Source organism: Zalophus californianus, chromosome 1 (assembly GCF_009762305.2).
Source record: "Zalophus californianus isolate mZalCal1 chromosome 1, mZalCal1.pri.v2, whole genome shotgun sequence".
In the NCBI taxonomy this organism is placed as follows: domain Eukaryota; kingdom Metazoa; phylum Chordata; class Mammalia; order Carnivora; family Otariidae; genus Zalophus; species Zalophus californianus.
Genome location: NC_045595.1, coordinates 61,536,643 through 61,561,955, shown reverse-complemented (window position 1 = coordinate 61,561,955; position 25,313 = coordinate 61,536,643).

Here is a 25,313-nt window from a genome sequence, read left to right as displayed (position 1 = left end):
CTAAAATTACTTTTTAAGATCTTCAACTGTTGCTGGGATGAGGAGTGGAGACCCCAAACTGTTCTTTAACTCATTCTTAAGTTCCCTAATGCCAAACAGAAAGCCCAGCTGCCCTGGGGAGACGGCCGGCAAACATGTTCATGGGCAGGAAAACTGAGGTACAGAAATAACTAAGGTAAGACTCTCTTAGCGGGGGCTCAAATTCCAGGATTTCTTTTTTGAATGTAACTCCTTACATTTTTTCGCCCTGTGATCAGCTTCTCCTATGCTTATGAAGACAACAATGCTTTATGATTTATAACTGCCAGAATGGAAAGCTTATGTCAAACTGAATGCCGTGTGCAGATTTTGAAGCCATAGGGAAGTACAACCATCCCCAAACCTCAAACTTGTCAGCCCTTTTCTCCTGCCATAGCACTTTCCTGGCAATTACTTCATTTGAGCCTTGACATGGTCTTAGAGGCAGGCAACACAAATGCTATTGCACCCTTTGGCAGGTGAGGCAGGTCAGGCCAACACAAGTTGAGGGCTTTGTCCAGAGTGACAGGGGGTGGGGGGTGGCAGAAACCTCATTTATGGCCCTGGTCCTTCCCATCTGAATCAGCTGTTAGGAAATAGACCTGGAGTCAGGGTCTGGACTTTAGAGTCAAGGTCTGGGATATATCACTGAAGGATTCTAGACCTTGCCTCCCATAGCATATTTGGTAGAGGCCACACATTCATTCCATAAATCCATATTGAATATGTATGGTGTGCCAGGCATGGTCCAGGTGCTAGGGACAGAGCTGGGAGAGGCGGACAAAGTCCTGGCCTTCATGGGGCTTCTATCCTGGAGGTGGTGTCAGATGGTGGAAGATAGGGACAGAAGGAAAGGGTGGGAGGTGAGGCTGCTTTATGGAGGGTGAAGAGGAAGCTCTTTCTAGAGAGGGGATGCTTGAACCACCAGTGTCGTGTGCCGTCTGGGTCCTTGCCTTAGCAGACAGAGGGACCGAAGAGCTCCAGGATGGGAAGAAGCTCAGTGTCTGAGGGACAGAGTGGGGCCAGAGGGCCAGAGTGGAGCTGACAAGCTGCAGAGCAGGGAGATGAGGTCTCAGCACCAGGCAGGCCATGGTCAGGAGTTTGGATTTTATTTGAATTGTGATGGGGAAAGCATATCTTAGCTCTTCTCACCTTCTCCTGTAAAAGTCAAGAAAGAAAGAGGATGTGGGCGCAGGTGCAGAGCAGGTGGCACGGAGAGTCCATAGAGACCCTCACAGATGAAGGCCATGAGTCCCTTGGCCTTTGGAAGGGGCAGGTGACATCTCTGGCTGTTGCCTCCTGTTCGATGTTTGGCTCCTGGAGCTTGGAGTTTTCCCAGGATGTAAAGTTCTCTTCCCTGAAGCTTCAGGTCTTCTCCTAAAAGCTGGTAGTTACTCTGATAAGGCTTTAGATCCCGCTGCTGTAATTTCTAGGCCCTGGTGGCCTTTGGACACAGGCTGGAATGTCCCAATGTGCCTCTGCAGGCTGCCAAGAAAAGACAGTCCAAGTCTGATGTGAGGGTGAACAGAGCAGGGCCCTGGCACAGTGGCCGAACACTTCATACACCCAGCTCCTTGGACTCGGGAGAAGGCAATCTGTCTCCTTATCCAGGGGCCGTGTTAGAACATTTGGACTAGTGGTTCTCAAAGTGTGGTCCCTGGACCAGCCGCATCAGCATCAAGTGGGAAGTTGTTAGAATTGCTAAGTCAAAACCTCCTGAGGTAGAGCTCAGCTTTCCGTGTTTTAACAAGTACTCCTGATGATTCTAATATCGAGTAGTTTGAGAACCATTGCTTCAAGGGAAAGCTGGGCAGATGGTTTAAAAAAAATTCTGCTTTAGATAAGACTTGGCTCTCAGTGTAAAGTCAAATCAGAGCAAAAACAGAAACCTTCAGGGCACAGGGATATGTGATGCCAAAACCCCAACCAACCACTGAGTCTAACATCTGAGTTGTAACTTCTCCAATTCAAAAGAACTCTGTGATGAAACATATTAATAAAGAATAAACTTTAGCTACTTCTCCCAAATAGGTTCCGAGCCCTTAGTTTATCCTTGGCGCACTCTGGATGCTCCTGGGGTGGATATTAATTCATTCATTCTCACGCTCAGCTGCTGAAGATACAAAGATGGTAATACCCTCAACTAGCTTGAATTAAAGAGAGGAGTGTGACTTGTAAATGAAACATTACAAAGCAGAGTAGTAAATACTACAAGAGCGTGGTGGGTTGGGGTGAAGGAGACAGAGGGAAGGAAGGAGGAGGGTTATCTCAGCCCAACTGGGAGGAAGGAAACATGGGAGGTTGGCAAGGGTTAACCCAGCTCACCCCGTCCGGAGGCTGAATCAAATCATGATGCAGTCAGATGGGAAAGCTCCAGCCCATAACCCTGCCTTCTCCTGGAGAGCAGAATTGTCTGCAGAGCCCAAATACACCCCATTGTCATAACCGTGTGCTTGGGCTGTGAGCGGGGAGACCGGAGGAGTATGGGCACCACTCGCAGTCTCAGCCCCCTGGTTGCTGACCAGGGGCTCCTTTTCCTGATCGGTTTCTCACTGGTTGGTTGGTCAGCTCCAAAGCCCAGCACCCGCTTCTCGGTAAAATCACCCTGATAGACACTCCCAAACCTCCCTTCTACCACAGAATTCTGTCCATTAAAGTACTTTCAATTGAGCAAGGAAAGACTCAGAATAAATCCCTGTTTATATAAGCAACAATTCAACAACTCCAGGCCTTCACATGCAGCCCAAGTAATTCTACTCATCCCCACAGCGTGGCCCACCTTTGATAATTCATTCATTTGAAACGATTTATTCTGCCAGGCCCTGACTCAAGTGCTTACCCCATCATGTTACCGATGATTGATAATTATGCGAGAATTTTTAGCTTCAGTAGTAATAAAGAACATAACAATGAACTGCTATTTTTCACCTGTCAAATTAACAATGCTTTGTTTTAAAGAAAACAGTGTGGAGCCTGTGAGATGGGTACCTATAGCACCATCATTAGTAAGAGCACCTGGGACATCTTTCTGGAAAGTAATTTGACAGTGTGCATCAGAACTAAATGTTAAAACTGATTAAACAGTTTAAGGAAGTTATTGGGGGTTTAGACAAATATTCATATCAGCTACTATTTATTAAGCACATACCATGGGTTGTGCATCAAATACAAATGCATACATCAAATACATACAAGTTACCTCCTCTACCAGCCAAGATGTTCACAAACACATTGTTTTTAATGACAAAAAATCAGAAACAAGTGACATTGCAATAATAAAGAATGCTTAAACAAATTAGAATGAGTCCACAGAACATAATACTATGCATGAAAAACTTTTTTAAAAAGATTTTTGAATGCTGCAGGAAATGCTTTTATATATACAGTAAGATTTTAATTTATGAAATACATATAATAAACATATGTGCATTAAAAATAACAAAGAGATGGGGCACCTGGGTGGCTCAGTTGATTGAGCGTCTGCCTTTGGCTCAGGTCATGATTCCAGGGTCCTGGGATCGAGCCCTGTGTCGGGCTCCCTGTTTAGCAGGGAGTCTGCTTCTCCCTCTCCCTCTGCCTGCTGCTCCCCCTGCTTGTGCTCTCTCTCTGTCAAATAAATTTAAAAAATCTTTAAAAATAAATAAAAATAACAAAGAGAAATAAGCCAAAATACTATGAGGTAGAATGAGAACTTTCACTTTTTATGCTTTCTGTATTTTCCTATCTTTCTACAATTGGCAAGTAACCCTTTTATAATGAAAAGGTTATAAAGATTAAAACACACAGGCGACTTCCCCCTGGGTATAAGGAACTCCTTATCTCATTGTTCCTCCAGACAGCTGCCTCCTGGTCCAGTCCTGGTGAGTCATCCACCTTGTCTGCTTTTTATTTTCTCTTTGCAAAATGGACATGATAATCCTGGCCTTTCCACCTCATGAGGTAGTTCTATGTCGCCGTCAAAACCCCAGGTGAATGCTAATCACTGGTATTACTAACACACTAATGCTTTCTGGGAGAGGTGAATCCCAGTGATTGTGACATCACCACTGAGACTCCCATGAGGAAGGAATGGGCTCCTGGGACAGGGTTTCCCATGACACCTCCTCTTCCCAGAAAACTTCCTCCTGCGTAGGTGTCCAAGAGGCGCTGGAGGGGACTTGTATATCCAGCAGCCACTGCGGCTCCCAAATGACTGAAAGCCTCGGCAGCAGACCACTGAGCCTCTAATCACACACTGCAGGTCGGCCGCGTTTTGGCTGAAGTTGACTGGCATCAGCTGGCTTGGGCTCCAGGCTGCAGTATGGGGCCAGGTCGGTGCCACATGGCTCTCATCCTCCAGGGACCAGCAAGCTAGCCGGGGCATGTTCTTCTGGCAATGGCAGAGGCGCAAGAGGTCACACCCAATCACATCAGCACATTTCACACCGCTGTATGCGTCACATCTGCGAAGATCCCTGGCCAAGCCCAAAGTCTTGGGCAGAGAAGTGTTCCCGTCCGGAAACTGTAGGAGGATCTGCAAACTCACATGGCAAAGGGTGTGGATGCAGCCAAAGGTGGAGACTTGAGATCAGTGACTCAATGTGGTGCTAGAATGGTTAGGGAGCTGTTTGCCCCCTGCCCATCCAGACCGAAGGAGCTGTGCCTACGCTACACCCCTTCTTCTCTCATGAGCAACATCCAAGGGGGCTTGGCTTGGAGCGCGGTGGGGCTCTCACCTGGGCTGCAGTGCCAGCGAGCATAAAGGCAGGCCTCGACGCCATCCATCTGTTTTCCTCGTCTACTTTATTTCCAAACCTGCAGCCTGGAGCCATATTTTACATGCTTTTTAATTGGCAGCATTCCTGCTTCTTGTGTTGCCATGGTTTTAAAAGGTTGTGTGTATTTTTATCATCTCAAGACCACATCTCAACCACTTCTCTGGTGTGTAAACATCTTTATGACTGGAGTCCTCCCTGGGAAGACCAAATGGATGTGTCCCCAGGCTGGCCTGGAAGGATCCATCTGACGGTGTGGTCTGTCTCCTGGATGGGGGATCCCCCCACCAGGACAGCACCAGAGGAAAGCAGGGAGCTGGGGGAGCTTCGGCAGATGTGCCTGATCAAGGCTGAGGAGATGCCTCCACAGAAATAGCAGAGATGGAGAGTTGCAGAGACAGAGCCTAGCGTTGGGAGCTGGGAGGCAGGTGGCCATGCACCGGGCCTGGGCTTCAGTCTTAGTGGTGACGAACAAGGCCAGGCAGGAGGGTGAAGGACCCAAGTGCAATCTGTGGCCCTGAAATGTGGGGTCCAGCATAGACCAAGGGCTTCTCACCAGCAGGGACCCTGGGTTAAGATGACTTCTTTTAAATGGAACAAGATGACTCGGCACAACTACAAAAGAGGAGTCTCCTTTTCCTTCTGAAAAGAAGCAAAGATGTAAGAGAAAAATTTGACCTGGTCTGTAATTCTGCCAAATGGTGGAAGCAACAGAGCTGTTCCTGTTGGATTTACACCTGCCTCGCGAGAGCTCCCCGTCACTATCAAAAGCCAAGGGTTGAGCCTCAGTCTCATTGTGAGAAAGATCATCAGATGCTGCCCCCAACACCTGACCAGCACTCCTCAGAACCATCAAGGCCATCGACAACAAGGAAGTCAGAGAAAGTGCCACAGCAGGGAGGATTTTAGGATCCTGGGGAGGAAATGTAATGTGGTGTCCAGGATGGGATCCTGGAACAGAAAGAGACATTAGATGAAAACCAAGGAAATCCAAATAAACTATGGACTTTTGTTAATAATGTATCATTCATGATACATTGAATATTATACAATGAACATTAATGTTCATTAATGAGCCTCACATGGGGCTCCTCGCTCAGTGCAGGGTCTGCTTGGGATTCACTCTCTCCCTCTGGCCCTCCCTCTGCTTTCTAAATAAATAAACAAACAAACAAATAGATAAATAAAATCTTTAAAAACAAATTAGTTCATTAATTGTAACAAATGTACCAGCTGATGTAAGATGTTTGTAAATACCGGAAATGGGGTATGGAATGTATTGGAACCTTCTGTACTATCTTAATTTTTCTGTAAACCTAAAACCGTTCTAAAAAATAAAGTCTAATTCAGAAAAACAAATCAAGGGCCAAGAGCACACACCTGGAAGCCAGGTTGCCTTGGGTCCAATCCTGTCTGTCCTCACCTTGGGTAAGCCACTTAACCCTTCTGTGCCTTGGTTTCTTCTTTGTAAAATGGGAATAATCACAGTAGCTCTGCTTGTCCTGGGGACTAAACTCTGGAAGAGTGTCTGGCACCAAGTAAGTGCTGCTAGTGTTTATTTAATACATAAAACTAAAGGTGTGAGTCCACCTCACATGTTCTTTGAAACAAGAAGAGCACACATTAGCTGAGGTTTTTTTTTCTTAAAAAAAAAAAGAAAAGAAAACAAGTATTGGTGAGGATGTGGAGTAAAGGAACTCTTGTGCACTGTTGGTGGGAATGTAAATTGATGCAGCCGCTGTGGAAAATAGTATGGAGATTCCTCGAAAAAAATATAAATAGAAATACCATACGATCCAGTAATTCCACTATTGGGTACTTACCCAGGGAAAACACTAACTCAAAAAGATATATGCACCCCTATGTTTACTGCGGTATTATTTACAATAGCCAAGACATGGAAGCAACTCAGGTGTTCATCAATAGACAAATGGATAAGGAAAATGTGACACACACACACACACACACACACACACACACACACACACGAATATTATGCAGCCATAAGAGAGGATGAGATTATGCCATTTGAGACAGCATGGATGGACCTAGAGGGTATTATGTTAAGTGAAATAAGTCAGGCTGAGAAAGACAAGTACCATATGATTCCACTCATAAATGGAATCTAAAAGAAAAATGGATAAACAAAAAGCAGAATCAGAACTATAAATACAGAGAACAAACGGATGGTTGCAGGGGATGGGGGGACAGTTGGGCAAAACAGGTGAAGGGGAGGGGGAGATACAGACCTCCAGTTATGGAATGAGTAAAGCACAGGAATAAAAAGCAGAGCATAAGGAATACAGTCAGTGATATTGTAATAGGGATGTAATGGGACAGATGGTAGTTATACTTGTGGTGAGCGCAGATAGCATCATGTATAAACTTGTCAAATCACTAAGTTGTACACCTGAAACTAATGTAACATTATGTGTCAACTATACTCATATTAAAAAAAAAAGGAGCATGCTCAGGGCTCACTTTGGGCTATGCTATCGTGTAAACCCTGCAACGTGCCCATTCCCTGCAGCATGGCCTGAGTTCAGCTCCTCCTGCTCTTTCTCTTGAACGTTTCCCATCCTTTGCCAGGTTCAGATGAGATGCGCCCACCTGGAAACCTCCACCAGAGTTGGTATCAGCAAAGGCAGATTCACTGCCTCCTTCTGTCCTCCCTCTTCTTTCAGCCCTGGAAACCTCCTACTCAATTGGGGACGCAGCAATATTCCCAGACACCCCCAATCTCAGCACCCTCCCCCAGCCCCAGACTGCCCAGCTGCCTCTCCTGCCAGCATGGACACCCGTCCAGCGCTGAGCACCTTGGGAAGGAAGGGCACGTCATCACCCAACAGGATGCTTGGGAAACACGTGTGTTCCTTATTGCTCAGGAAGAGGTCTCCCTCAAGAACAATCCTGATCTTTGTCCAAACGATTGAGAGCTTGACACAAGTCATCTTCCTGTGAGCATCTGAAAAAAGCCTGTGTCCAAGCAGAATCAGATGCACACATCTGCTGTTTCCTTCAGTCCAGAGCTCGGGTTCCTGGAGCTATTTCCTGCTTGTGCTCATGGCCACACACCCCCTCTGGGGCCGTAGGTAAAAGGAAAGCCAAACACTGCTCCGTCCGACGTGGCTGCCACTGAAAGTCTACAGCTACAGGATGGAGCTGAATCTCCCAGAACTATTCCCCGGTGGGTTCCCCCACTCTCTGCTGAAGAGGACTGTTTTTGGCCCAAACTCTCGAGACACTAGCAAAGGGGGTTGTTCAGATGACCCTCATTTTACAGGTGAAGAAACCGAGACCTTCTGAAGACAACAGAGACTTCAGCCATGTTTCCTGTTTGGAGAAGGGATTGCCATTTCCCATCCACCTTCTATCTGGGCTTAGCTCATTTTCTTTGCTTTTCTTTGCTCTCCATCATGCCGGTGTTTGGCAATGACCTACATAGACCACATGCCTAATAATAACATGGGCTTTGTTAGCACCTAACATTCAAGAGCCTCTGGGGATTTGGCAAAAACAATATTTACTAAATCATCTGCTTGTTGCAAACAAACCCTCACGCCTCTGGGGCAGCCTTAAAGAGAAGACACTGCTGGCTGGGCGTACCTGACACAGCAGCCCCTTGACTTTTTCTCTTTTTCATTTTTTAATATGGAAATCCTGCCCCTGGCTCAGTTGCACGGGGTCGATATTTAACATATATAGCAACTAGTATGCTCAGGTATTGACCAGCCAGAATGGTTGTCAGCCAGGGTACCCAACTAGGGCCCTACCCTCACCTCCGCCCCCTGTTGGCCAGGCAGTGCTCCTGAAGCTGCAGGATTAGGGGAAGGTCCAGAGAGTTCCAGGGAAGGAGTCTTGGTGGTCAGGGCAGCAGGACAATTGCTGTGCCACGTGATAGGGAAATAATTCAGTGTTTAACCAGCTGACTGCCAACCCTAAATGCAACACATTCTCAATTCCTAGAGAGTACAGATCCATACCACCCGGCTGGACATGGACTTACCCATAAGCATACGTGATGGTTGATTATGGCAGGCCAAGGAGCAGAGGTGTTTGGATTTAAGAACCTTGAGGATTTCATTTTAGTACCTGCCACCTCCCCTCTGGGCTACTGGAGCTGGAAGTGCAACTGGAGATGGGTTGGGTGAATAGATGTAGGAAGTGGGCGTCAGTGGCAAATGATAGCATGAGATGGTTGAAGCTGGAGAAGCCCAAGAGGGTCCCCAAGTCCAAAGAACAAGTGTGGAGTTAGACCTGAGAGACAGGACAATCGAGGCAGATGCTGGGAAGATCCTAGAGGGTCAAGAGGACCAGAGCATAATGAAGCAAGGGAGTCTAAAACCATTGCCTCAAAAACTCGACCATCCTTGCCATGGGAAGCTTAGCTGTGGTTCAGTGTAAGGAAGGGGTAGAGTTACTCAGTACTTGCCTCATAACCTGCTTGTGAAAAGATTTTCCCGAGTGTTTGCAGCTAGCTCACATAGCAAGTTCCTTCTAGAAAAGTTGTTCCAGATGCCAAAGCTGATCCGTCAGAGACCTTCCCCATTCGAAGGGCTACTTCCCACTGGGAAAAAGCATGATTTGGATGAGTGATCATTTCCATCAGAGTCCAAATTCTTCATGACTTTGGCAGTACAGATATTCTAACATAGTCATTTTCAAACTGGGCTGGAAGGCCACTGGTGGGATTCACGAAATCTCTGATGGATGCAAATTGCTCTACAAACATGTGAGTCCTTACTTCTGCTTGTCTGAGTGAATGCCACACAATCCTCCAACTGTCGTTTATGAAGAACTCATCGCTTCTTACCGGTAACTTATTAAGTGAATCACTAAGGATGACTGAATTTGGAATTTGCGAATCCAAATTAGTGTGTGACTAGGATACTTTTACTCTGCATTCTACCCAGACCCAGTCATCCATGCCACATGTGGCAATTTTCAAAACTCCTGCTGGGCATGCATCCCTGTGCATGGCCAGAATGCCCCGACTTAAGAGGAGGCAAGCTCTGTTACCGCTTTCATCAGTTGTTGCTACTATGTTATCCACGTACTACAGCTGGTTACAGATTATCTGATCTTCTCTTCAGTGTTTAGGATCCCATATTCATCCCATTGGTAGTTGGGGCCCATAATTGTCTAATAACTAGATTGGAAGAAATGCCTACATTGTGGTTCAGATAGGAATCGTCGATGCCCCTACTGCAAAAGCAAGCGTTTACGTAATACCACCCCTCTCCCTAAAACGCAAGCTACTTGTACAGTGACACTTTGTGCAGTGACACTGTGGCAAACAAGTCACATCTTTTTTCCACTGGAAAGTATGAAAGGGTAGAATGGGTGCAGAGTGAGGTCTATCGCCCCACCTAAGTGGCTTGGAGTAAAAAAATGTCTAAAGGTTATTGCTCCCCTCGGGGAAGTTTTTCTAAGTGTAATTTTATTTTTTTAATAGATTATAAATTCCTGTGACTCAAAAGTCAACACAATACTAAAAGGCAGAATTGAGACATTTCATTCCCACTGCTCCCCAGTCTACATGGATCCTCCACCCCACACACTAGAAGTCACCACTGTAATTTGTTTCTTGTAAACCCTTCAGTGTGGCTTTACTCAAATAGAGAGTATTTTCCCCAAAAAAGAGGTTTTAAATATTTCACTAATGCACAGAGCTCCCCTGACCTCACATTAAAAGGTAATGTTAAATAAGGTAGATAAATTCAGAAGTGACCCCTGGAGACTGAAATTGTCTCTGAGGTTTATCTTGCTATGAGTGTCAGCAGCAGCGACCTTTTTTAAATACACCTGGCTCTTGGGAAAACAATAGAATAGTTTTTCTCTGGCTCCCTGGTTCCTCTGCTTCCTCCTGTGTCAATAACCCCCGCAAAGGTCTCTGACAAAGTCTCACCTCCACCTCCACCAAACTCACCTGTCTAGAGACCCATCACATCTGTGCTTGTGGGGATGGGTGAATGGATTGTCCTGCGTACAATATTCAAGGAAGAAATGGCTGGCTGGCTCAAATCAAGTTTCTTCCAACTGGAAACAGTCCTTTCAAAATTGATCCAGTGGAGAAACTTGATTCTGGAGCATGTCCCAAGCATGCAATATCCAACCTATTTATGGAGTGTGTATCATGTGCCAAGTGTTATGGCAGGTGCCAGGAGGAAGGGTGAGCAGGACACAGTTCCTGTCCTCACAGGCCTCACAGCCTCAGGAGAGGTACAAGACATTGTTATAAGAGCCTTGAGGAGGGCCCCCTAGCTAGGGTGGAGAGCTCAGAGGCTTCGCAGGGGAAGCCTCATCAAAACTGTGATAAGAGGGGCAAGAAGGTTCAGCTGGACAGTGAGCGGGGGCCTGAGGTGACATTACATGCTGAGACCTCAGCATGAACAAACCAGTCATTCCTCCTCTCCAACTGGGACCTTGTGGAGAAAATCCTGGTGATCGAAGGAGTGACTTTAATGGAGGTGTAGGGGCAGCAGGAGTTGGAGGTGTTTGGGAGAGAGTGGGGGTGTGGAATCCCTCACATCACAACACTCGTCCTACTCTGTGCCAGGGCAGTGGGCGGGGGGGGGTGGTGGTACCAGCCAACAGTCAGGAAATTAAATGCCTTCTCTCCTGAGGACCCCCAAGTTTATTCCAGTTACTTCATATTGCTTTGGAAATCTCAGAAAATGTCATAGCAATGGTAACTTCCATGGAAAGGCCTGAAAATGTACATGAGTCAGAAGGTGAATCAATCAGGTTCCCAACAGAAAAGCAGATGGCACATTCATAGCAGGATAACCTGGGGAGGGGTTATTTATAAAAGTGTGGGTGTGTGTGGGCACAACCAGTAGTACAATGGCTGGGTCCTCACCACTTTTAGGCCCAAAGGAAGGAGATTGGGGGTAGGTACCAGAATTTGCAGGGTAAGGGTGTCTTGTTAGGCCCCCGGGTCTTGAGAGGAGCAGTGGCCTTCAGCAGAGGTGATCTTGCAGAGAGAGAGCCAAGGCGCATAAATTCCTCAACCTTGCTCTCCTTCCTTCTGGCAGGCTTCCCATGTAGCTGAAGCCAGCCCTAGGAGAGGACACAGGGCCTGCCAATATGGTGCCGGACACAGAGCAGTGTGGGGCAAAGATCCGGAGGGGCATAGGTGGCAAGAAGACAAAAGGAAACCCACCAAGACCTCGCTTGACTCAGGGCAGTGGGAGACTGGACAAGCTTTTTTCTCTTCTTCATGCTTTTCTCTGCTTTTCTAATATTCTCAAAATGAGCACAAGTGACTCCTGGAATTGCAGAAAATATGATTTTTAGATTTAAAAGGTCCAAGCACCAACCACATCAACAACCATAACAGCAACAAGAAACGTGGACCAAGGAGGCCCCACTGGGCAGTACAAATGCCTTTATTAATTAGAGCAGAAAAGGGAGGCCTCACAAAAAATTCTTTTCCACTTTGAACAGCCAGCTGACGCTTTCCCACAGGATACCGACCACAGAGAGAGCAAATGCAACATGCATTCTCAACTAAGCTCTTGGGAAGAAGAGTCACCAGGCTCTGAAGAAAGTGACACCCAAGCCCGTCTTGCTTCTCTGAAGTGAGGCTTGTGTAGAGGGAGGTCATCATAGGGGAAGCCACTCAGCATTCCAGGGACATGGGTTCAATCCCCAGCTCAGCCACTTCATTGTGGGGGAACCTCAAGCAGCAGACTGTGAGTGCTGCCCCAGCTCCTCCCCTCCTGAAGGCACCGTGAGGGCCCCTGGCCTTGCAAATTTCCAGAACTTCTGCAAATATTACTTGCAAATGAAGGAGAGGAGGGCACAGAAGATAATAGCCACTGCAAAAGGCAAGAGCAAATGTCCCAACTGCTCCCTCTTTCATGGCCCACAACATCTAGGAGGCCTGCAGCACCGATCACCTTTGGACAGAAAGAACACACCTTCAACTTGGGTGAATTGAGGAGAAACCCATGCGCCAGAGGCACGTACAATCGATTCCTCTATGTTCCATCAGATGGCCTTTCTATCTCTCTTGTTTCTCTGCCTTCTTCACTCCTCAGCTCTGCAGACTCAGGGAGCCCAGACCCTGACCGGAGTTATCTTGTGCAGCTCCCTCCCTACTTCCAGGGTGGAGGTAGACCCTCAGGTTTGGGACTTTCAGAGACTTCAGAGGACAGAACCTATGATGCGCACCTTTCTCTTGCTGCCTCAGCCACTTTTGGCTGTGTGATTTCAGTGTGGGATTGTACTAAAAGTTCCCTGTCCCTTGAGGAAGGAACAAGATGGATGAGGCCAATGGAAACCCCATCTCACCACATGAGGAAAATCATGGCTGAAGAGGGTGTGAGAAGGAGGCAAGACAAGGAGATGGAAAATTCACAATAAAGACTGCATGAAGCCTGAAAATGTGTTCACATTTTGTTATTGTCCTCAATCTCTTCAACATGCAACACACTCACAGCTAGAGCCTGAAGGTTTTAAGGTCAAAGGGAAATGCAGGGGCCAAGGAAAACTCTTGTTAGATGCTAGACCCTCCTCAGACCCTCTCACCTCTCATGACTTCCACTACAGCCGGGAGGGAGGAGAAGGAGCCATATGCCGGGCCCTCTTGATACTTGAAGGCATTGCACCTGTCTTCCTCCCTAGTTTAAACATTATAAGCCGACCCCCGGCATTTTTGGTACTGAGAATGGGTGGGTGCTGGACACAGGGACTTCAGGAAGAGAACAAGGTATGAAAATGGAGCACTTGTCCTTCCTGCAGGATGGGGTTGTGGCTGAAAGTATGGATTTGGAGGTCAGATTGAGAAGGTCCAAAGCCCATCCCCTCTGCCTCCTGTCATCACTTGGGCCCTCTGGTCTACCACTATAAATAGGATAACCAGGCCTTAAGTGCTTCCTAAGGCAATGCAATGTAAAATACACAAGACCAACTTGGACACATCCTTGCCTTAAAAAAATTGACCCTGAAACTAATCAAGCCTCTGGATCTCTTTAACAGTTTACAGAAAATATAGGGATTGAAGAAGAAATTAAGCAACACTATAAAGACACAATCAGCCCAATCCAGAATGTGGGATATTCTACAAGATAAATGACCTAGCAAATCAACAAATCAACAGCATGGAAAAGGGAAGAAAAGATATACAAAAACAATGGACTGTGGATCACCACATCAAAAACTAATGATGTATTGTATGGTGACTAACATAACATAATAAAATTTAAAGATTTATTTATTGAAAAAAGAAAAAAGAAAAGAGTGGAAATTGTTAAAGAATAAGAAAGATCCAAGAGGGGCACCTGAGTGGCTCAGTCGTTTAAGTGTCTGCCTTCGGCTCAGGTCATGATCTCAGGGTCCTGGGATTGAGTCCCACATCAGGCTCCCTGCTCAGTGGGGAGCCTGCTTCTCCCTCTGCCTGCCCCTCAGCCCGGCTTGTGCTCTCTCTCTCTCTCTCTCTCACTCTCCTTCAAATAAATAAAATCTTAAAAAAAAAAAAAAAGACCCAAGAGAGAGGAATATCAAAAGAAATGCGTGAGCCTTGTTTGGGTCCTGATTTGAAAATAGAACAAGACAAGACAAAACAAAACAACCCTAAAGAGACATCTTTAAGAGAACTGATCTAATATTAAGGAATGACTGTTAATTTTGTAAAAGTGAATAATGGCGTGGTAGTTATATTTCTAAAAAGTCCTTACCAATTACAGATGCACCCTGAAGTATTTATGGCTGAAATGACACGGTGTCTGGGATTCACAGAGTCAAGGAGTAACAGGGGACAGAGTTAAATGGTTGGGGCTGGGCAATGAGTGCCTGAGTTTTCATCATACCCTTCTGCCAGCATTGTGTATTGTCTGGAAGTTTTTACAGTAAAACCTTTTATAAAGTCACCATTATATGGCTACAAGTCATGTCTGGTGCTGGATCAGACACCTTTGGTGCCACCTCAGCATCTGTTGGGCTGAGCAGGGCTTGCATCCATGGCTGGGGGGTAGTTCCCTGCAGCTTTGACCTGCTTCATTTCCAGAATGAGCCACGGGTCTCTCTGACTTGTGGCAGGGGATGCCGGCTTGAGTCTGCTCAGCACATCCCACACCCCGCCAGGTGGAGCCCCCAAGTTCAGGGGAGTTAGTGTCCCGTGAGCATAAGTCCAGGTGCCTTGCTGTAAAGGTGCATAAACTGGGACTGTGTGAAGGGAAGGGACACCTTCATGACAGCTGGTCGGTGACAGAGCTGGACCAGGGATTCTGTCTTGATGGCTCCCACAGCACCCAGCAGAGGGCTTTGCCCACAGTAGGCTCTCAATAAGGATGTTTTGCATGATTAAATAGAGACCGTAACAACACAACACAATTAACAATAGAAGGTTCTAAAACTAGGTCTTCTTTTTTTTTCCATATGACTGGTTTTAAGACCCTGAAGTATTATTTGAGAAAATGAATACCTGTGAAGGAAGACAGTCTCTTATGCTCTGGCAATACACTTCCACATCAGTGGTAAAACACTGAGCTTACTGTCTCTTAGCTCTACCTTCAACATAACGAACCCAAGTGTCCACACAGGTAAACAGGTGTGTGTGTGCTCCATATTGCTGGAGATAAAAATAGCTCATGAGCTTGGAAGAACAATCTGCTTTAATTCTATTTTCAAATTCTAGAATTTGAAAAAAATGCTTTGAAAATAATTGGCATTTCCCCCCAAGCACAAATATTTTAAATATTAACATGAATGAGATAACATGCGGAGGCAACTCCTCCAGCCCAAGTCCTCATGACTACAGGAATCCATTCCTTCTTTTCTCTTTCCACGCTCTGCTGGGGCTTTCAGGGAGCTGTGACAAAATCAGCAGGATTGCCAAAGTTTGAAAAATAAGCAACTTGGCTATCAGGTAAAAATATACAAAAGATACCCATACCCTCTTTTTTTGTGTAGAGAGCAAGGAAATATTTTTTATTAGAAAACTGGCAAGCAGAAAGCTAGTTGAGTGATGAAGGTTCCAACTGTGTGGCTAACCTGTTTAGCCAGGACCAGATGGTTCAGAGGGCCGGTAATGAGATCCAAAGTATTCTCTATCTAGGTCAGCACTGAATCCAGCCTAGGTCACAAACAACAGAGTGGTTTGGCCAGATGTGTGTTCAGAAGCTGATGGAAATGAGAGAGTGTTCTAAGATACATACATATTTGACTTTGGGTCTAATTTGTCTCCTTTTTGGGCAGGCTTTGGTCCTGAGTTCTCAGACGGGGTTGTGGAAGGAAAACTTTCTGTATAGAATAGATCTGCAGTTGTGGTTCTTTCCCAAAAGATTGCAGAATGTCATTGACTTTCCAGAACTTTAAAGAAAAACAGTGTCGGGGGCCCCTGGGTGGCTCAGTTGGTTAAACTTTTGACTCTTGATCTCAGTTCAGGTCTTGATCTCAGGGTCGTGAGTTCAAGCCCTGTATCGGGCTCCATGCTGGGCATGGAACCTACTTAAAAATCTTTTTTTTTTTTAATTTAAAAAAAAGTTAGAAAAAGAAAAAAGAAAAACACAGTGACTAGTATGAACCAGAATGCAGGAAATCCTCTCATACATGGTAGATGAGTGTAAATGATTACCACTTTTCTACAGATAAATTTGACCATATATATCAAAAAACCCTAAAAGTTGCACAGTACTCCACTTCTAGGAATTTATTCTAAGGAAATAATCAAGAATGTACCCTAAGATCTTATTTATATTAAAAATAAAGATAAAAATAATAATAATTTTTTTTCAAAAATAGAGCAATGAACTAATCTTATTGCCCAACAGTAGGGGATTTTTAAAATGATGGTGCGATGCGCTATCTTCAGCCATTAAGAACAATATTGCAGAAATGTATTCATTGACATAGAAAGACAAAAAGCTGGTTATAAAGTAGCCTGACCTCATTTTTGCTTCTCAAAAGCTTTTTATCCACAATGCATATGCAGGTGCTTAGAAAGATGTATGAGCAGTTGGTCACAGTAATCTCTGGGTAAGAGAGTAAGAGGCACATTTTCTTTCCTTCTTTGAGTTATTTGTTTTCTAAACTTTTTTATAATAAGAATTTACTTTTATGTTTGCTGTTGAAAGGCTATTTAAAAACAGAAATTAAGAGCTGTTCAGGAGGATTCTCTGTAGTGGCCAAAAGGCAGGGTGGTGGAGGTGTCATCCATGGAAGAAAAGAGGTATGGGAAAGGAACATGCAACGGACTCTGTACTCTTTCAAGGGAGATGTGATGCTAAGGCACTGAGCCCCAAACTTGCATGGAATGACCCTGCTGTGGAATTGAAAAGAAACCTCTGCGGTCCTCCCACAGCAATGCAGGGCTGCCGGTGCACCTTAGAACTGCCAGGCTGCACCCAGTCAGCACACTGAGAAGAAGCCTTCCACTGGTGAGGCTGGACCCGGGTAGAGGCGAGGGGGAGGGGCAGCTCCTGGGCTGGAACAAAACCCAGGCCACCAGCAGCTTTCTTAAAAATTACTCTTCTTGGCTTATTCCTCATTGATTTAAACATATAATTTCTTAATCCCTCAAGAGCAGTCTTTGAAAGTATGGAAGAAACCCATATAAACATCAAGAGAGAATGGAGCCAGCCAGCCAAAGGGGGATTTTTTCTTTTTTTTCAGCTTTCCCATTTTGAGGTGTTTCCTTCTACCAACAGATGTCTCAGTGCCAGGGGAGCCCAGCTCTGGATGGACGCTCCTTTTTCTCTTTGTCCCTCTGAGGTCTGGAATAAGTGTCTTCCCCCTCTTAGCACATGCGTGTCCTCAATTAATTGTACAGCAGCCCGATCTAGGATGGTAAATCCACCCTGGAATGCTCACTTGAGCTCAAAAAGCAAGCAAGGCAACAACCCAACCGAAGGTTTTGAGCTTCCCGGGTAAAGGCAGGGCTGATGTGCACAGCTTTCCCCACGATGGGCTCCTGGGCTCCGGCATAGCAGACTCAGGAGTTAGGAAGACACATGGTTCAGAGGTGACGGTGCCCAGACCTGAAAGACCCACGAAAGACCAACACAGGCATCCCCGGGGCCAGACTCTACTTGACACCCCTGAGTGCTACAGAGGAAGGGCTTTGGGACCACACAAAGCTGATTCTGAAGAATTTGGAGGCCAATGGCACTATTTATGGAGCTGCTTGGGATAACTGACAAAACTCTTGGAGTCTTAGTACCTTTGTTTGTAAAGTGAAAATAACAAAACCCAGGGAAGTTGCAGGAATTAAAGGAGACAGGCCCGAGGGCCCGGAAGAGTCTCACAGAGATGTGCAGCACAGGGCTGAAGAAGAACTCCCGGAGTCCTACCCTCTGAGTGGTCATCCTGGGAACAAAGACAACTAATCATCTACCCCAGTATCAGCCCTTCCTTGGCCAGGCAACAGCTCCCTGGAATAAAGCTCATGTGGCCCAGGCTCTCCTGTAGCTAGATGTGGTCATGAGAGATATTCCGGCCCGTGGGACACTCCATTTACATGGGAGAGTCATGTGCATCTGGGGTTTGGGGGAGAAGTGGGCCCTGCACCACCCCCCCCACTATTCTCCTGGGCCCGAGCATCAACTAGATGGCTGAAGCTGAACAGTCAGATAATCATATTGGGTTGCGAGCCGAGGATGGCAGTGGTAAGGCAGAAGGAGCCTGAATCCCTAATAGCTTCCCAGAGCCCCACCACAGCAGCCCAGATGCCCTAACTCTGGATTCATTTACAGGACTGAAAGATAAACTCCTGTGTTCTTTCAGCCACTGTTGTTTTAGATTTTCACTCCTACATGGACAGATCCAGTCCTAACTTAAACATCACTCATGCTATATGTAAAGCTGTGAAAATAAAGGCTAGCAGCTGACCACCCTAAGAGTAGTCTTTCATGTTCATATAAGCCCCCCACACCCAGGGCCTCTTATATCACACAGTGCCAGACTGACCAGGCTCTCTCTTGTCATAGCAAGTCACCACGCACCCAGAAGGGTTTCCCCACTGATTCAAGGAACAGGGCTCCTCTGTGTGCACCCAGCACAAGAAGACCCCAGAGTCGCTGAATCTATTTGAACACCAAAGACAGATTATGTTTACAAGAGTCAAAGCAAACGCTTATCCACCTATCTGCAGAGTGGGGGCAGGAGGCTACAGTACAGTATATTACAGTATGTAGGATAGCATTTAATACGATACTATATAGCATAGTATTCAAGCTTTGAACTCCAACATTTCAGAGACATTGTTCAAGATCCAGGAAGACCTGCTGCTCATAAACTTTTAGGGATGATTTTTTTTCCTTTAAACAGAAGATTTATTTTCATCTCCCCTTTCCTGTTTCTGTTTATTTTATAAGGGACCCCGATATGATACAAGAAGCGTGTTTTGCACTAATATTCTTTCCTAAAGACTTGTCTCTGATAGTGTTTTGTACCAAAAAAAAAAAAAAAAGTGATTTTCTTGGCTATTGCTTCTTTGAGGTGGCTTATTTCCTTGTTAGAAAGAATTGCAGAGTTTATTTTGGTGGTTGCTTGGCTGGTTTGTTGGGGTTTTGTATGTGTGGTAAAATATACATAACATAAAATTTACCGTTTTACCCATTTTTAACTGTGCAGTTTCCTGGCATTAAGCACATTCACCTTGTGGTACAACCATCACCACCACGTATCTCTGCAATGTTTCATTTTTGTAAACTGAAACTCCATACCCATTGAAAAACTTCCCACTCCTCCCCCCTACCCCCTCGGCTCCTGGCAACCCCCATTCTACTTTCTGGCTGGATGAACTGACTCTTCTAGGAACCACCTGTAAGTGGAATCACACCATATTTGTCCTTTTGTGTCTGACTTATTTTATTTGGCATAATGTCTTCAAGGTTCATCCCTGATGTAGTGTGTGTCACAATTTCATTCCTTTTAAAGGTTGAACAAAAATACTCATTCGGGTGGCTACTCCACATTTTGTTCATTCACCCATTCACCTGTGATGGCCCCTTGGGTTGCTTCCACCTTTCGGCTATTGTGAATAATGCTGTTATGAACATGCGGATACAGAGTTCTGCTTTTGAGGACCCTCCATACTGTTAAGGATTGCTTCAGAAGAAGAGCATGAGGGTGTAGTTTTTCCAGGAGTGGTTAAAACAATGATTCCCAAACTGGATTATGCGTCAGAATGACCTGGGAACTCTTACATGCAAGTTCCTGATTGCCCCATTTTCCAAGACTACTGAATGAGATTATCTAGGGGAGGAGTTGGGAATCTGGAATTTAACACAAGTTCCCTGTTGCCACTCATCTCTGGGGTGGCCTACGGGGCCATCAGGGGCAGGGAGGAGGGGTCCAGCTGTCCCAGCTGTGTCTACTACACACACCCAAAGGGAGACAAGCTTTGTTAGACACAGGTCCCACGCCGCTTTTCTCTCCATATGTGGCAGAAATTTCTTGTAAGAAAGTGAAGGAGTAACGAAAGCCGTCTTCCTGTCTGATGAGGAACCAGAGTAACAGCTCTTACTGCTCAGAACTCAGGGCTTACTGGCCTGAACCTCCTTCGTAATCTCTCAGGAGTGGGCAGAGAAGATGCCGCAGGGCGTTTTTTACGCACTCTTCCTGAGACAGGATCTGATTGGCCCTGTTTTTCACTATCCAATATCGAGGGCTCTTATTTGACAGCGCCTTGGGTCAAGCTTTCTCATAGGTGATTTGGCTTCCTTCCACCTAGGCTATCAGAGCCTTTACTAGGGATTCCCAATTCAATGCTAGCTGTTGGCCTCTGCCAACAGTGTGTGCTTCCAGGAGTGTTTGTAAGGCTGTGTGGATCCTCCAGGACAGGCACTGTTCCCCAATGAATGCTGTGAGCAGAGCTTTCCTCCTCTGAGCACCTGAATTTTTTTTTTTAAGTTTCGTTTTGTAGTTTGCTATAACATCATTGTATTGAGCTTAGAAAATTTGGAAATTATAGGAAAATAGAAGGAAGGAGGAAAAAAATGTGGTCCTAATCCCACTTCCCAGAGTTTACCATTTTTGTGAATTCCTTCCTGTCTTTTTTCTCTGCATAGCATTTTCCCATGTTATTATAAACTCATACATGCATTTCAGTGGGTGCATGGATCTACCATGGTTTACTCAATTCTTTGTTTACTTTTAAATATTTTTAGTTGTTTCCAACTTTTCTCTATTGAAAATGGTATTATAATGACATCTTTAGACCAAAAGCCTCTTGCAATATTTTCCCTTATAGCAAAGGCCAAGAAATAGGATTATTAAGTCAAAGTCATGAACATAGTAAGGCCTTTGATATATGTAGCCCATCTAATTTTTGAGAGGATGGGTACCAAACTGCACAACAATGGGCAAATATAAAAATGGGCACCGTTACCTAGATCCTAGTCTAGTGGTTGGACGCTGAATGATTTTGCCCTCAGGGGACATCTGACAATGTCTGGAGGCATTTTTGATTTTCGTAAGGGGAGGGATACTACTGGCATCTGTTGAGCAGAGGCCAGGGATGCTGCTAAGCATCCTACAATGCACATTATAGCTATACACAACAAAGAATCATCTGGCCCAGAATGTCAATAGTGTCAAGGTTGAGAACGCAACTCTATTGTAACCATCACTCGGATCACAACCCATTCAGGGAGAAAAAGACAGAATCTTATCAGTTCAATTTCAGGGCCCAGCTGTCAGCTGCTGTTGCTTCTGTCTGTGCTACATGATGTCAGTGATGAAAACCAGTCTAAACATCAGCTCAATGTGTCCTTGTCCAAGATTGGCACCCTGCTCCAGAATCAGATTTCATCTTGACCAACCCAGGGCACTACCTGAAGCACCTCTTACCCTGGGGCCCTGAGAATTCTTACCAGTCAGCTGCCCATGGCTTTCAGTCCAGACCACTGCCTCCCATCAGAAATGTTCCAATACAATTCAAAACAGGGGATCCATATGCTCTGATTTTGAGAAATTTTCTGGCATCCTATGCAAATTTACCCATACATCATCCGTTCTCAAACCCACAGTACCCCTGTGCAATACACCCAAACCCTAGGACTTTGAAGACAGGAATTCAAGTCACAGATCTAATGTGTGGTAAAGACAGCTAACTCTTCCCAGTATCTATTCTCCTTTTCCTCCACGGTAATAGAATCTGCAGTTTTTAGGTGGTCAATGTCTTCTCAGAATAAACACCTCATTTCCTAGATGTTCTTGCAGCTATCCAATGGCTTGTAAGAGGAAGTGTTGAGTGTGACTTCTGGTGGTGTCCTGTCAGAGGCAATGCACCCTTTTTTACTGATGGCGTAAATAAATGTGGACATGCTGGCTTGATCTAAAGCAGCCATCTTAGACCAAGAGTTGGAAGTCAAGTTTGGAGGATGTCAGAGCAACAAGATAGAAGGAGCCTGGGTCCTTGAAGATGGTGGAGTTACTGTGCCAACCCTGTACTCTTTACCACCAGGCTTCACTATGTGGGAGAGAAACAACCCATGTTTAATTTAAGCCACTGTTATTTTGGTCTCTGTTACAACTGAACCTAATCCTAAGTGACACATGATCCCACTTCCTCATTTGAAAGATAAAAATGCAGGTCTGAATGGACTATATCAGGCTTGGTTCATTGTGCCTTTTCTGCCAGCTGTCTGGGAGTTTGCTGAATAAGAAAAAAAAATGAATCATTTAAGAGAAATGGTGTATTTTGGGATACCTTATGAGATTGATAACACAAGAGAAGATAAAAGACTTGAATTGGGAGGAAAGCAAAGCCTTCAGAATATGTGAGATGAGATTTGGGGCACAGCAAGGAAAGAGAAAATAAAGCATCAGCTCTGATTTTTCAGGGTTAGATCTCCTGAATCTGAGAGTAGTTAAAACTCTAACGACACTCTCGTTGATGTAATGATCCGTTTTTAGCAGTCAGCATGTCTGAATGCAGAGACTGTTTATAGAGCAGCGTAATTAATAGATACTTCATGGAAGTGATTGTTGCTGGTTCAATTATTCTTTAAGAGATTGGACAGATCAAGAGACTGCTCTGGCAAGAGAATCACCCTTTCTTTTCTCCCCTTCAACATAAGTGAACACTCATAATTTATTAAAATTATCCCTTTGGTTTCATTTCACTCACAAAGGAAATGTATGCAGCTTCTTAAAATATACAGATTTATTTCTCCTAGAGTCTAGCAGGTAAAGAGAAAGATAATCGGCATCCTATTGAGTTAGAAGAAAGCTGTGTCTGCATATTGCCTAAGCAACCAGTTGCTCAGGACAATTCTGCCAAAACACCCATCGACTCTGTGAAAAGTCCATCAGCCTGGTTATGTGACATCCCACAGCCCTCTGTTTGCCCTTACCAGATCGAGTAGCTGAATTTCTTATTTTCTATTGCCTCTATTGGCGATTTTCTATTGCCTCCTAAAGACACTGCTGCTAGTAAAGCTTTGACTTCATAGAGGAAGTCATCTATCTTTAAAACTCTCCACAGGGTGACTTCCCTCATGACCATCAGAAAATGCTCTGCAGAAATAAGCTTCCATTGCCTACTGGAGCTTGAATAGTCAAATGAAGCCTAGTTCCTGGGACAAACAGAAACAATTAGAAAGAAGACCATTAATTGGGCTTCCCCCTTTTCTTCTTCTCTGTGCCCAGAAAATGGTTTTTCTTGGCTCTAGGACTAAATGGAGTGAATGCCTGGTCCAGATTTGCTTGGATCCTTCTTCTCTAAGCAACTAATTCTTGATGGAAAATATGCTTATATCAGGTAAGCCCACACCAAAGAGAAGGAAAAGCCTCCATTTATCCCGTCTCTTTGATTTCATTTCAGCCTCTGGAGGCAAAGTCAGCTCAGGCAAGCCTCATGCAGTACTTCACGGCATAGAAAACTGTTGGGTCTGGCTGGCTGCACTGTTATCATAGAGTGACAGAACCCTGCTTGGCAGCAGCCTCTTCAGCAGGTTGCTGTGACTCTGAAGGCTGTTTGCATCACAAAAGAGTATCTGAGCTGCACCAAGATTCAACCTACAAAACATGTAGGTGACCCACCCTGTGTACATCCACCTTTCTATGCATTTACTCTTCTCATCTGTGACTGGCCTACTTTCATATCTACTTCTCTCATACTCCTTAGTCTAGCCAGTTCCAACTTCACACGAGCTGCCACACCCTGGTTCTGTCTGCTAGTTTAATCCTTCACTTCAACCAATGGTGTGCCAGAGCCAGCTCCCATTGGCTTAAGAAAGCCAATTGTGCACAGCTCTTCATAATGTCATGTTCAATAACATCACATTGGTAGCTGGAAATCAGGCATGGTAAGGATAATTACAACACAGAAACCAGCAAAATCTATAAGAACTTCCCCACCCTGACCCAGAAAGCCGATTAAACGTTTGCCACCATGTGCCGGATCTATCCCTTTTGAAAAGGGGTAAATATGTGTCTGTTTATCATAGTCAATGTAAATAATACACTACATTAAAAAATAATTTAAAAAATAAAGAATTTTAGGCCAACCTTAACTGGATTCTGGTTTGAACCAACTAAATGTAAAAAGATATTTGGAAAAATTTGAAACCAAATATAGATAATATTAAAGAACTCATGTTAATTTTTTAGGCATAAAAATATTATGGAAGAATAGAGGGGCACTTCCTCAACTTGATAAAGAACATATACAAAAAACCTATAGCTAACTTCATTACTTGAGAGAAACTAAAAGTTTTCCCACTAAGGTCATGAATGAGTCATGAGAAAGATGTTCCCTCTTCTTTTCAGCATTGTACAAGAAGTCCTAGCTAATGCAATAAGATAAGAAAATGAAACACAAAGGATACAGATTGGAATAGAAGAAATAAAGCTGTCTTTGTTTACAGACAACATGGCTGTCTATGTAGAAAACCTGAAAGAATCAACAGTAACAACAAAACCTCCTGGAACTAATAAGGTATTATAGCAGGGTTGCAGGATATAAGATTAACATATAAAAGTCTATTGCTTTTCTATACAGCAGCAATAAACAAGTGGAATTTGAAATTAAAAACATATTACCTGGGGTGCCTGGGTGGCTCAGATGGTAAAGCATCTGCCTTCAGCTCAGGTCATGATCCCAGGGTCTTGGGATCAAGCCCCGCATCAGCCTCTCTGCTCGGCGGGGAGCCTGCTTTTCCCTCTCCCTCTGCTGCTCCTCCTGTTTGTGCTTTCTTGCTCTGTCTAATAAGTAAATAAAATCTTTGGAAAAAAAACATATTCTCTATGTCAACTATACTTAAAAAAAATTTTGAAAACCACATCATTTACATTAGCACCTCCCAAAATAAAATACTTAGGTATAAATCTAAAAAATATGTACAAGATCTATATATGAGGAAAACTACAAGACTCTGATGAAAGAAATCAAAGAACTAAATAAATAGAGAGATGCCCATGGATAAAAAGACTCAATATTGTCAAGATGCCCATTTTTCTCAACTTGATCTATAGATTCAATGCAAGCCCAATCAAAGTCCCAGCAAGTTATTTTGTGGATATCAACAAACTGATTTTAAAGTGTATGTGGAATGGCAAAAGACCTAGAATAGTAACACAATATTGCAG